At 44.0% G+C, this 13,423-nt stretch overlaps 1 protein-coding gene across 2 annotated transcripts in view; it reads left to right on the forward strand.

Annotated features, from left to right (window-relative positions):
- Positions 1-1,334: 1,334 nt before the first annotated feature.
- Positions 1,335-13,423, forward strand: part of NDST2 (N-deacetylase and N-sulfotransferase 2) — a 175,225-nt gene continuing 163,136 nt past the window's right edge. For both annotated transcript variants that reach the window (XM_054982345.1, XM_054982346.1), the window contains exon 1: positions 1,335-1,376. The gene's annotated coding sequence lies outside the window, so the exon portion shown is untranslated. The remainder of the gene's footprint in view (positions 1,377-13,423) is intronic.

The following is a 13,423-nucleotide window of genomic DNA, read 5'->3' on the forward strand; positions in this document are numbered from 1 at the left end:
TCAAACATGCTCCTTTACTAGTTCTGAATATCGGGATGGCTCCTACCTTATCCACCCACTGGACTGAGCAGAGTTTGAGTCCTTCCTGCTTGACACCCTAAAGGCTTCTAGGATGGTTCAATCCACCCCGAGAGAGGGTTTTTTTTTACTGCGCAATTCTATGCAGAGTGTCATAGTGGTATCAATGGGCTTATACTGGAGTAACTACACAGAATCGCACTTGTTAATGTCAGATTTTGGTACAAAAAAAGCAGTCCAAAAAATTTTCATCTCCCAGCCAGCATCCTGTCTTCAGGTTTCCAGTAGAAAAGAGCTAGAGCCCAGTAACACCTATAAGACTCACAAAATTTGTGGTAGGGTAGGAGCTTTCGTGAGCCACAGCTCACTTCTTCAGATACTTTTCAGAAGGCTTATGGATTTCTATTCTGTATGCTAAACGTGGTGCCTTCCATGGAGATAGATCAAGATGGGTAGTCTGTAGCAGCAGAAAAGAGCAAGAGTCCAGTAACACCTGTAAGACTAACAAAGTTTGTGGTAGGGTAGAAGATTTCGTGAGCCACACAGCTCAGTCAGATACTTTTCAGAAGGCTTATGGCTTTCCATTCTGTACGCTAAATGTGGCGCCATCCGTAGACACAGATCAAGATGGGTGGTCTGTCTGTAGCAGCAGAAAAGAGCAAGAGTCCAGTAACATCTATAAGATTAACAAAATTTGTGGCAGGGTAGGAGATTTCGTGAGCCACACAGCTCACTTAGTCAGATACTTTTCAGAAGGCTTACGGATTTCCATTCTGTACGCTAAATGTGGTGCCTTCCATGGAGACAGATCAAGGTCTGTCGGTAACAGCAGAAAAGAGCGAGAGTCCAGCACCTATAACAAAATTTGTGGCAGGGTAGGAGCTTTCGTGAGCCACAGCTCGCTTCTTCAGATTACCACGCAAACCGAGTTTCCACCTCTTCTCACAGTCCAAGCCCACAAGACAAGAAAGAGCAGGAGTCGAGGTCGACTACAGGCTTTCGCTTGTACAGAGTTTGGGACTGACATTAAAAAATGGATGCATTGAAACAGAAGCCCTCGCGGGCGAAATGAGGCGGGGGGCCGGTCAGCGCGAAACTGCCGCCAGCGAGAGTCAGACGCCCCCCCCCCCCTTGTGTCTTAACTGTGAGGGAGTTTCATCCCCTCAGCCCGGCAGGCCCGAGCCGCAGCGCCTTCCTCCTCCCTTCCCTTCGCTCGTGTCCCGGCGCCCAGGCCCAGCGAAGGCGGGACCAGGGCGACGGTGGTCTCCTCCTCCCTCTCCTCCTCCCCGGGGCCTGGCTCGGCTGTTCCCTCCCCTCCGTGTGGAAGATGGCGGCGGAGCGGCGCGGTGGCAGCCGAGGTGGGAGCGAAACCCTGAGGCGACGTCGGGGCGGGCGGCGGCCTGAAGCCGGGTCCGAGCGGGCCCGCCACTTTGAGGCCGCTCGGGGAGCCCCGCGCCCGGCAGCACGCCCTCTGGCGCCGGGGCGGCGAGCTCGGGGGTGGGCTGCGGGCGGGCGGGGGGCGGCGGCAGGTGGGGGCGGCAGGCAAGCCGGGCCCGGGAGCGGAGGGGGCGGCGAAGGAGAAGCGCCTGCGGGCGTTTCTGGGCGAGTTCAGCCGCAGCCCGGCGGGCGGACGAGGCGGCGGGATCGTCCGTGGCGTGGGAATGAACTCGCGCCGTCCCTGTGGCCTCCTTTCAGCAGGGCAGGCGCGCTTACGCTGGCAGAGCCGCTTCTGCTCCCCCCGCTGCCCGCCAGCCGCGCTCTTCACAGCCGCCCGGCCAAGCCTGGCTTGAGGGCTCTTCTCTGCGTCCGAGGCGGCGCTTTCCCTTTCGTGCCATTCGGCTTTGGGGTTGCGGGTGTTTTTGTCATGAGCCCGGTGCAGTCAGCGCGAAGTGGCGGAGAGGCGCAGAACGTGTGGATTGTTTGTTTATGTATGTATTTGCTTCATATATACTCACCCCACTTTTCTTTCCGGTGGGGACTCAAAGCAGCTTACTTCCAGTTTGGTGTAGTGGTTAAGAGCTCTAATCTGGAGAGCCGGGTTTGATTCTCCACTCCTCCTCTTGAAGCCAGCTGGGTGACCTTGGGTCAGTCACAGCTTCTAGGAACTCTCTCAGCCCCACCCACCTCACAGGGTGTTTTGTTGTGAGGATAACATACTTTGTAAACCGCTCTGAGTGGGCGTTAAGTTGTCCTGAATGTAATTATTCTTATTCTTATTCCTTCTCCTTTCCTCCATTTTATTCTCACAACAGCCCTGTGAGGTAGGTTAGGCCAGGGTCACCCAGCAAGCTTCCGTGGTGGCAGAACAGGGATTCAAACCTGGGTCTCCTGGATCCTAGTCTGACACTCTAATTGCCATGCCACATGGACGCTTGACTTTGCTGGGGGGGCTGCTTGATAGACAGACTCCTGGTTCTGGGCATCAGACATAACCTTGAAGGCTTATACGTTCGTATATCAGTGTGAAATATTGACAATAATAATACACTTCAATCAAGGAATTCAGGGCAATGTGTGTAGAACTGGCCTTTTCCCCGTCAACATTGCTGTGGAGCAGGGTGAGAGAGGGTTGTCCTTAGCAGAACAAGTCTTATTGTGTTGTGTCCCCCCCTCCACATTGCGCAACTCGAAAGCTGAGGAATTCCTGGTTTGTTGCCAAAAAAATAGATCATTGTTCTATCCCAAACACAAACGGTGGTCTGGTTCTTACCTATAACCAGGATTGAAACACAGCTTTATACATCCAAGGCTCCTTCTTGAAAACAATAAATCATGGTTTGGCATTATGTGTGAATACAACCACAAGGATAGTTTAGGTGGGTAGCCTGTTGGTCTGCAGTAGAACAGCAGGATTTGGGTCCGATGGTGCCTTAGAGACCAACAAGATTTTCAGAGTGTAAGTTTTCCAGAGTCAGAGCTCCCTGAACCTTTATATTCCTATGCAAAAGAGCCCCTATGCAAAAGAGTAAATAGACATAGATCTGACATTAGAAATCACAACACTCAAAAACCAGTGGGAGAACATTTTAATTCTCCAGGACATTCCACTGCTGGCCTAAAAGTGGCTGTCCTCAGAAAAACTTAAAGGGGAGATTACAATGTGAGATTGCTGAAATGGAGTTTATTCACAAATTCAGAACAATGGACCCGCATGGGGGCAGAACAGAGACTTAGGATCCTTGTCTCACTACAGATGCTAATTTCTGCTCTAATCAAGCTGCATTGTGCCTATACATCCTGATGTCCTCGCCTGTAACACCCCAGCAAGGTTTGGCTGGGATATAAAGGTTCACTGATCTCCATTCCTCCTTGTATCAGAAGAAGGGAGCTCTGACTCTCGAAAGCCTACACTCTGAGTCTTGTTGATTTCTGAGGTGCCACTGGACTCAAATCCTGCTGTTCTACTTACTCCAAGCCATACAAGGAGCTGTTAAGTGCATGGATCCTGAGCTCCACTTTATGCTTAAGGCCATCCTGCGTGTTTACAGCTAGGCTGAGTTTTGAAGAGTCAGGGCCATGGGTGATAGAAGAGCATCTGATAGATAGTCTTGGGTTCAATCCCTGGCCTCTCCAGTTCAGCAGGCAATATGAAAGATGTCCACTGAAGACCTCAGACAGCCACTGCCCGTCAGAAAAAAGCAATCCTGACCTTTATAGCTCAATGGGCTGAGTCAGTTGAAGGCAGCTTTAGGGGTGTTCAGGTCCCATGCCTCAGTGGTGAATAATCTCCTTTGCCTGTAGAAGGTCCCAGGTTCAGTTACAAACATCTGTCAGTAGGTGTTGTGAAAGACCTCTGCCTGAGACCTTTGGAGAGCTTCTGCCAGTCAGAGCAGACACTACCGACCTTGATAGACCACGGGTCGGACTCAGCACATGTTGGAATGAATGCGTGTACATCCTGCATGGATGTGGGTATAATGCTGCTAATGCCAAACGCGCATTAGTGTTACAAATGAAACCAGGGACTTGCATAAATGTGGGGGTTAAATTGCAAGCGTTGACTGTAACATGAGAATTACTCGACATATGTTTAAAGAAAAATCAAGTGGATGGATTGTACGTGCAAGTTCATGTGAAGTGGGAAGATGCAAAGGGCTAGAGAAAGGCTAATGTTATAATTCAGGTGTATGGCGTGTGAATGATGTATGAAAAACCAGAAAAGTCATAGGAAAGATAACAATCCAGTTTTTAAAATAGCTTTCTAGTCGCAGGCTTGCTGAAGACTTTGGAGAACGCCTGCCACTCTGGTAGTGCAATCCTAAACAGAGTTACTCCAGTCTAAGCCTATTGAGTAGACAGTACTGTGAGTAAACCATACTGTGCTGTACTTACCAGTGCCTGACTTTGTATAAACCATCTTTGTATGATAAATTAAACTTTTGAAGAAGGGCAAAGCAGTAGCTCCGAAGAGGAGCAGTGATGAGGGTCATAAATGGGTATTAAAGGAAGGCCCTTGCAAGTACTTGTATAAATTTCTCCACTGATGATGAAAGATGGCTTGCCTCTTGCCATTCCCTGCTTGTTCTGACGGCTTTTAAAAGACATCTTCCTAATGCCATAGGGTAAATACATAAGCTTTGGAGAGCTGTGGTGCCAAAAGAATACTTACGAGTGGCATGGATTGGAGATGAGGCAATGTTTCTATTATTATTAATAACTTTACTGTAATAATATGTCATGCTTTGTACATTAAAACCACTAAACAAATGTTAAGTATTATTCTGCCTTGCCCCAGGACATGGGGCAGGGAACAAAGAACACAAGTAGAAGAACTAGAAGAACCAGAATAGAATCTAGATCAGTGATACTTTTTGGCTCAGGGAGAGCTGCATTCATAAATCAACCAAAAGAGCAACATGACCACTGTATGCCCTGTGCATCGCCCCATCAAATACATACAGAACGTTTTCAATAGTGGTGCTTTGCTTATGGAATGCCCTTCCCATTGAGGCTCTCACCAGGTGCCTCCATTGCTTTAATTTAGGTGCCAGGCCAAAATGTTTCTGTTCACCTTTGCTTTTAATTAAGGGGAGGGCATTTTTAATAGTAATAATAATAACAGCAACAACATTAGATTTATATATATCGCCCTTCAGGATGACTTAACACCCACTCAGAGCAGTTTACAAAGTGTATTATCATTATCCCCACAACAACAATCACCCTGTGAGGTGGGAGGGGCTGAGAGAGCTCCTAGAAGCTGTAATTGACCCAAAGTCACCAAGCTGGCTTCAAGTGGAGGAGTGGGGAATCAAACCCAGTTCTCCAAATTAGTCCCGCACTCCTAACCACAATACCAAATGGGCTCTCTAACACTATTTTAGTCTGAAAACTGTTACTTTAAACTGCAAGTCATTGAATTTTATGGTCTATATTTTTATGCTATATTTTTAGTTTTTTAATGTGTTATGAATTAATATCTTTTAATGTGTGTGTGTGTGTGTGTGTGTGTGTGTGTGTGTGTGTGTGTGTAGCCACCTCCGACAGGTTCCTGGAAAGGTGGTATAAAAATGAATAACGTGTGCTACATCTATAAATATTAAATATGAAATTATAACCTTTTAAATGATCAGAGTACCTCTCGGCAGATAGGATTTTCTCTCCCTACCCCTGTTGAACCTTAGCCACCCTTTGTGTATCTGGAGTGAGGGGAAGGGCATCTCTGTCTGCCTTCTTGCTTTCTCCTTAGCATGAGGCACAACAGCTAGGCGAGAGAGAGAGATTGTCAAGGTGCCACGCTATGGCCACCTTACTCTTCCTGGGTAGCTGCCGTGGTGGTGGTTGCACTCTCTCTTCTTTGCCGTCAGCTTTCTCTCCTCCTGAGAGTCACCAGGATACTCAGATGAGAGCATGGAGGCTATGTGTATGTGTGTGTGTGTGGGGGGCGGTGTTAGAGATGACGGGCCCTCTACATCTGTCTTCGGCCCACAACTCAGGGAAGCTTGCAGCTTATCCATCCTCCAGTCCCTGCAGTGTCCCGAGGTGGCCACCACAAGATCTACCAGGCAATTGTCTTGCTCCATGGGGCAGGTGCTACATGGGGGAATGATGCTCAGAAGAACCACGAATTTCTCCCAAGCCAGTGAATATCACACGTATCGAGTTGTGATTTATTGAGCATGAGGTAAAGTAGTCAGAGGAACTAGAATAATGTATTTCCTGGGTGTGGGCTGAACGGGATGCATGTTGTGCACACACATCTTCAGTATCTGGCTCATTTCTTTCCCTTTTTGGACTCTTGCCATAGAGGACTTCTATGCATCTGCTTCCAGAGACTGACGAGAAATCCTCTCTGGCAAGAGCCCAAAACAGAAAGAAATGAGCCAGGTATGTGACATTAGTGAGCCTCGGATTTGCTGCTGCTCGATTTTAGGAGCTTGTTTTTTTTTTTTTAATTACTGCCCTATGTTTCTTTTTCCGTGACATTTTTAAAGTTCAGTAGGGGAAGAGAATCATGAAAGTGTAAACTAGATGCAAAGCCAATTGAATTGAATCTACAGGCATCATGAAATAGGTTGTGTGATAATGATTTCGTCTGAGTGTGATGGTGTAGTGCCTGACTGTTCTACACTTCCAAACCAAAAACAAACAAAGGGGCTCCTCTGGGAACAATTTATTTATTTATTTTATTTTATTACATTTTTAGACCGCCCTCCCCGTCAGACAGGCTCAGGGCGGTTTGACAACAAATTAAAAACATTATAAAAACATTAAAACATCTTATAAAAAAGGCGGTGAGCTTATTTATGCTCGCCCGCAGAGACTTATGGATCCAATTGGTTTCCAGAATGCTCTGCGGAATCCGATGCAATTAAAGGAAAAGGAACAAACCTATCAGAGGATAGAGAACACTTTCACTGTGTCTAAATATTTAATTATTTTTTTGTTTATTGTTTAATTTATTTTTTGAAAAATGCTGAAGTGTTAAAGGTGCTATATGAGTGCAATAAATATTATAATACAATGAATAGAATAAATACAAAATTTGGGTCCTAATAATAAATAGTAATTAATATTACTATTTATATACCGTTTTGTAATAAAACCAGCATTTATATCTCATTTCGTAATAAAACTTTTTCAAAGGCTCACAAACTAGCAGAACAACCAAGCATTTAGCCAAACAAGTCCACGTCACGCAGTTGGTGTGCTGATGATGGAATAATTATCAGTCAATCAAAGGGTTTATTACGGTCACAAGACCAGCCAAGTAAAATACAGATAAAAGAACAGTTTTTAAATACTTAAAATGGGTAAATACATAAAAGATCAAATCATATATATGTATATATATCTAACAGTAAAACCTCACTCATATAAAGCTTATAAATGCTGGCGATGCCCGTTAGACTCCGCCCTCCAACAACTACGAAGCAATCATAAGATTTGCCATCTTGAAGATTCCTGGAGTATATATTTTTGTACTTGTAAAAGAAAGAAAAAAACACCAGTGAAAAAACTTGGGACAAGTCATTCACCTGTAAAGTCTACTTTGAAACATTCCTTCGCCAGCTGGATCGGCAATATTGCGCTCTGGATTAAGTCAGGACTTTAATGGTATATTCAATATATCCAGTGGTGTTTTGTAATATGATATTTCTGATGGCATGTTAATTACTATTTATTAGGGCCCAAATTTTGTATTTATTCTCTTTATTGTATTATATTTATTGCACTCGTATAGCACCTTTGGCACTCCTGCACTTTTCAAAAAATAAACAATAAACAAAAAATTAAATATTTAGAAATAGTGAAAGTGCTCTCTATCCTCCAATAGGTTTGTTCTACAAGTCAATACTTTATTTTGCCAACTGAATCTCTGCCATTAAAAGGGCTATCAAGATTGGTTTGGGATTTGGATGTGTACTCAAAATTGCCAAGAATAAAAGGTTGTTTAAATCATTGAATTAAATCAAAAACTTCCATGTATTATTCAGATACTTCCTGAATAAAAGTATATGCTAATTGGTTGTTCTAAAACATACTGATTTAAAACTAAGTGAAGTTTTTATGTAGCCTCAAAGGGTGTACAATAAGTTTTTTAAATTTTAGAAAATGATACAGAATACATTGCATATTTTAGATAAATAGGATTCTTCTACAACCGGCAGCCTTGATGAGTTTTGTAGGCAGGTACTGGTTGAAATCAACGCTACAAGGTGCTTCTTTCCCCCCAGTGGACCATTCTACTTTAGTCCGCTCCTTTTCCTTTGGCATGTAATTGCCTTGCTTTCCTCCTACCCCAATTGGAATCAAATATTATCTTTGCACATCTCAATCTAAACCAGGTAATACCTTTGCACACCTTTTGGCCTCAGCTCATAGACCCCCAAAGAGCTGATTACATCCCCTGTGTGATCATAGGAAGCATATTACCATTGGTGTATTGTCGAAGGCTTTCACGGCCGGAGAACGATGGTTGTTGTGGGTTTTCCGGGCTGTATTGCCGTGGTCTTGGCCAAGACCACGGCAATACAGCCCGGAAAACCCACAACAACCATATTACCATTGGCTTTCAGCCCCTCAGAGGTGTGGAAAATGTATCTGTGGTAGTCATTGGGCAGAACTTCAGGAGGTAGACATAGGAGTAAAAGGTCATCCAGGTGGATCAGTGGGTGACTTGCAAGTCCCTGGCCCCCACTATCGAGTCATAATGAGGTGGATCTGACCGCCTTCTAGGTAGCTTCTCTCCAATTTATGCTATTCTTCCTCCAATGGAAGAGCCCCTTCAGTTGGAGGAAGGCTTCAGACCTGAGCCAAAAGGAAAGGTGAGTATAAATATGTTAACAAATGAATGAATAAAGTTTACTCAGTGGAGAGAAAGGATACGAGTAGGATCCACCCCAATATAAATGCATGAATGATTGTGCTGTATGACAATGGATTAAAATGTTTTCCCCATCGTTCTTTCTTTACAAGAAAAGTCATAAGAGGGTCATAATTTTCAGTGTTGGATATTTTTTAAAAGTCACTTATTATAGAAACCTTGAATTTAAAAAATTGTTTATCCGCCCTGCTATACATGTCTCTTCACCGTGCTTCTTGAGACCACAAGGAAAGTAGCTTCCCACCTGTTTATTTTCTATTGCTGTTTTTATCTATTGTTTGTTGATTGACCACTGTTTTTATTGCTCATCTTAGTATCTTCCTATTTCGATTCCATACATTTTATTGAGAACTATTTTGAACTTGATCCAAGGAGAAGTGGCTTCAGTTTTCCTGCTGCCCATTAATTCTTGCTGTCCTTTCTCTTCTTTTCATATTCTTTTTCCTTTTGGCCTTATTACTTGCGTCATTTGTATACTGCTTTTCAACAGTTGTTCAGAATGGCTTGCCTTATACAGGGTCAATTATAAAACAGTACAAACAGGGAATTAAAACTGAAAGTAAAATAAAACAGACTTCAATAAAATACACTTCATCGGAACAACCAACCAAAGCAGGAGGATCAGTCTTGAAAACCCAGGAGTACTGACCGTGGTTAGCAGAGGGATCGAATACATTTATTTAGGTATCACTGGTGGAAGGAGAGGGATTTCACCTGCTCCCAGAGGGAGGCAAGTAGCAGGGTATCCTGTTACTGCCCTTTTCCCAACTTGTGGGTCCTCCTGACCTAAAAGTGTGTGGTGAAGCCTGGGAAAGTGGGTCCCAGCCTTTTGCAGTTTTACTGATTTGTGATTGCTCTTTTTTGTTTTCAAGTGGGTCACTACCAACTAAATATGGACTTCTGCATCACCATCAGCAGTTTGGGAACTGCTACCATAGTGGATGGGATGGTTTCCTCATCAGGGCTTCATTGGCGTGTCTTAAAATGTGTGCACAGGTGTGTGTGTGTGTGGTCATTTTAGTAAAAAAAAAAATCCAGAAGAGTTTGATATAATTGACCTTCTTAGACTGCCTGAGCCAGATAGGAGTTGAAGGCACTGCTTGGTACTGATTCTGCCCCTGCCAGACAGAAAGAATGCTGCCAAGGAGATTGCTTGAAGGTGGCTGTGCACCTTGGGTTTTGGTGAAGTTCCTTCTAATGTTTTTCATTATCTACGTACTGTCATTGCCCTAACCTGGATAGCCCAGGTGAGCCTGACCTTGTCAGATCTCAGAAGCTAAGTTTGGTCAGCCTTGGTTAGTAACTGGATGGGAGACCTCCAGTGAAGACCAGGGCTGCAAAGGCAGGCAATGGCAAACCACCGCTGTTAGTCTCTTGCCATGAAAACCCCGCCAGGGGTCACCATAAGGCAACTATGACTTGAGGGCCCTCTTCAGCGCCCCACGCACTGTCACTAGGAGAGATCTGTCACCAGGACAGCATTTAGCAACAAGATAGTCACATAACTCTGTTTTTCATGATGAAATCTTGAAGTAGCACTTTGGTCTCTGAATGTGAATGCTTAGTCACTATTAATGAATTTTATTTTGGATATGGAATCTCAGCTCTTGTTATTTGTTTGTAGGTGTGCCCAGGCTCATTTCGGTTAAAGGGTAACTCTAGCATACAAAAACAGGTATAAGAATGACCAGTTTTTACCTGAATTCTAGTGGTTGTGATTTTAGTCCATTTCAAGCAGGAATAATTTCTTAAACTGGACCAGTGCCCTACTCTCTGCCCTACTCTCTCTATCTCCAGCCTGAACAGAAAGTATGCCAGGAGCGTGCCAAGATACCCTGGACCATGCCCCGCATCCCATTGGGGTTTTCCCAGGGAATCGTTCTGGGCTTAGGTGAGACGTGCCTCTAGTCTAATGGAGCAGACACCTCTGATGGCCTCTGCAGTGCGAGCATGTTTCCTGGCAGTCGGCAGCAATCTTCTGTGATTTCTACCTTCTTCTGAGGGAAAGAAGGTTGATTTAAGAGGCAACAAGGGACAGCGTGTTTACTAACAAAAAGATCCAGTCAATCGACTTATTAAACATTTCTAACTTATTTCAAATGATTTCATATTTATGTTGTTTTCTTTTCCCACTTTTCTTCCCACTGTGGACCCAAAGCAGGATACATCATTCTCTTAGTCTCCATTTTATCCTCACAACAACCTTGTGAGATGGGTTAGGCTGAGAATATGCAACTGGCCCAAGGTCACCCACTGAGTGTCCATAGAGGGGGAATTCGAACTTGGGTCTTCCAGTATTAAACTTTCCACCACACTGACTCTCGTGCATTGAGCAGAAAAATGCAAAATGTCATGCAGAAAATGGAGAAATAACTGTGTCTCATTTTCTGCAGCCATCCAACCAGACTACAGCTGGTGGGTATAAAACTAAAGATGCAGCAGATTGAATGACTCTTAAAGTTCCTTCGAAATGCAATATATGGAGTCATTATAATGTACAAGATGCAAAATCCTTACATATCCCCTTGTCGACAATAATTGTTTTTTAGAAAGCAAACTGCCTTGATGATTACCTTTTCTCAAATTGACTCTGCCATATAAAAGGTTGAGATGAATAAATGATTACATTCTGGTAAAATTACAAACAAAGCAGCCGCTCGAAAAAGCAGGAATTTTAAAACCTCTCGTGGCTATCGAAAGGAAGTGGGGGGGGGGGGGAGGAAAGACTGCTGCCCTGATGTATATATGGTGCAGACTAGGTTGTGAGAGACCCAGATTCAAATCGGTACTCTGCTGTAAAGAAGCCCTCTGGGTGACCTCGGGCCAGTCACTCTTAATCTAACTCACCTCACAAGGCTTTGTTGTGAGAATTAAATGGAGGGGGGGAGAACAAGGTATGCCATCCTGAGATCCATGAAGGAAGAGTGGAATAAAAATGCACTTAATAAAGGAATGAATGAATTATCTCAGCTGTTAGTCACTTCTTTGTAGGCTTCTTTTGATCTGCTGTCTGGTGGCACAGGAACAATGGTAACTTGAGTGGCCCATTTAGTACCAAGGACTCTTAAGATGATAGTGCAGAATTCTGTTTCTTAACAGTTACATAAGAGAGCACGGGTTTCTGGAAGCCAGTAGCATGTTATGTGTTTGAGCAGGGCTCTTTGTGATTTTGTCTCACAAACGCATGTGGTTGGGAGCCGCAATCAAATATGATTCAGTTACATTTTAATTACCAGCAGTTCAGATAAAATTTGCTAGCAGCTGTATTGGCCCTGCATACAAATTCCAAAAACAAAAGCCTGTTATTTAACCTTTTATTAGGACCTACCAAAATATCAACAGTATGTAAGCTTTTGAGTTCTGTTGTCAAAGCTGCATGTTCAGTACAAAAAATGAAGCGGGGAGAACAAGAGAATAAATTGTTTAGATTATGGTAGCAAAGGTCCAAGTCTGCAATTCTTGTAGCCTTACAATGGAATACAGGATGTGGGGAAAGAGGAAGAACTATTATCTAGCTTGGATCAGTTTTAAGACCTGCTTGCAGGGAGTAAGTCTGGACTCTGTGTAGGGACAACACATGTGGGAGGCGTAAATAGGAAGTAAGATAGTTCAGTCTAGACTGAGTTTCTCCACCTCTTAACCAAAGGAATGTAGCAATGGAAATTTTATTGCAAAGATGGAACTGGGTTGGCTAGGACAGCACACAATCAAGTAGATTTCTATATCTAATGCAAACACACATTGCCACAAGCCTCAGGCGCCCACCTGAGTGTGCCCATTGGCACTAGCTCTTGTAGAAGGCCGCTGTACTCCCCAGACCACTCTCTGCTATTTTTAAAATATTTAACTTCTGTGCCAGATTTCGTCTTTTATATCTAAATGGTGTAGTGATCCTTTGGAGCAGAGCTGCATAGATGAGACAGTCTGTTCAGTTTTAATTGTCAGTGGAATTTCAACATAATTGCATTCATTTTCTTCTTCACAGACGGCTTATCTGTTCTTGATAAAATGCAGGTCAAGTCCTTGCACCAACTCGAAATGAACTGTTTTAATGGTTCTCATGTAGCTGCTGGAAGAGGGCATGTTTCTTTGTCCTCTGAATGCCCTTCCTTGAGCCATAAGTGTTGCCCAAATAGGGGGGAGTCTCCTTGTGAGCTGGGGGAGTTAGCATACAAGGAGATGCAGCAGGATCTCCTCCAATGTATACGAGGATTGTTCCCTTAGAGGACTCTCTAATAAAACAGGCGGGTGTTCAACAGGAATGATTTTTATTAAGGAGCAGTAAAATGCAAACACAGGAAAAACGCACAGCATACACACAGGGCTAAGTAAGAAAACGGGGAGGAAGAGGGCGAGAGATTCAAGGTTGGATGATATTTACTAATCTAGGAGATAGAGAATGTCTGTAGAGAATAGCAGCTCGAGCAACCCGTGCTTCACCTGAAAGAGGAAGAAGACCGAGACTCGGGCCTGAGGGTCCCAGGATACACACACACACACTGAACACATGGTAGGGTAGCCCAATTATACTGTGAAATGTACTTTGGGGCAGGATTGTGTCTTCTGCCCCCAAAACAA

Source organism: Eublepharis macularius, chromosome 6 (genome assembly GCF_028583425.1).
Source record: "Eublepharis macularius isolate TG4126 chromosome 6, MPM_Emac_v1.0, whole genome shotgun sequence".
Lineage (NCBI taxonomy): Eukaryota > Metazoa > Chordata > Lepidosauria > Squamata > Eublepharidae > Eublepharis > Eublepharis macularius.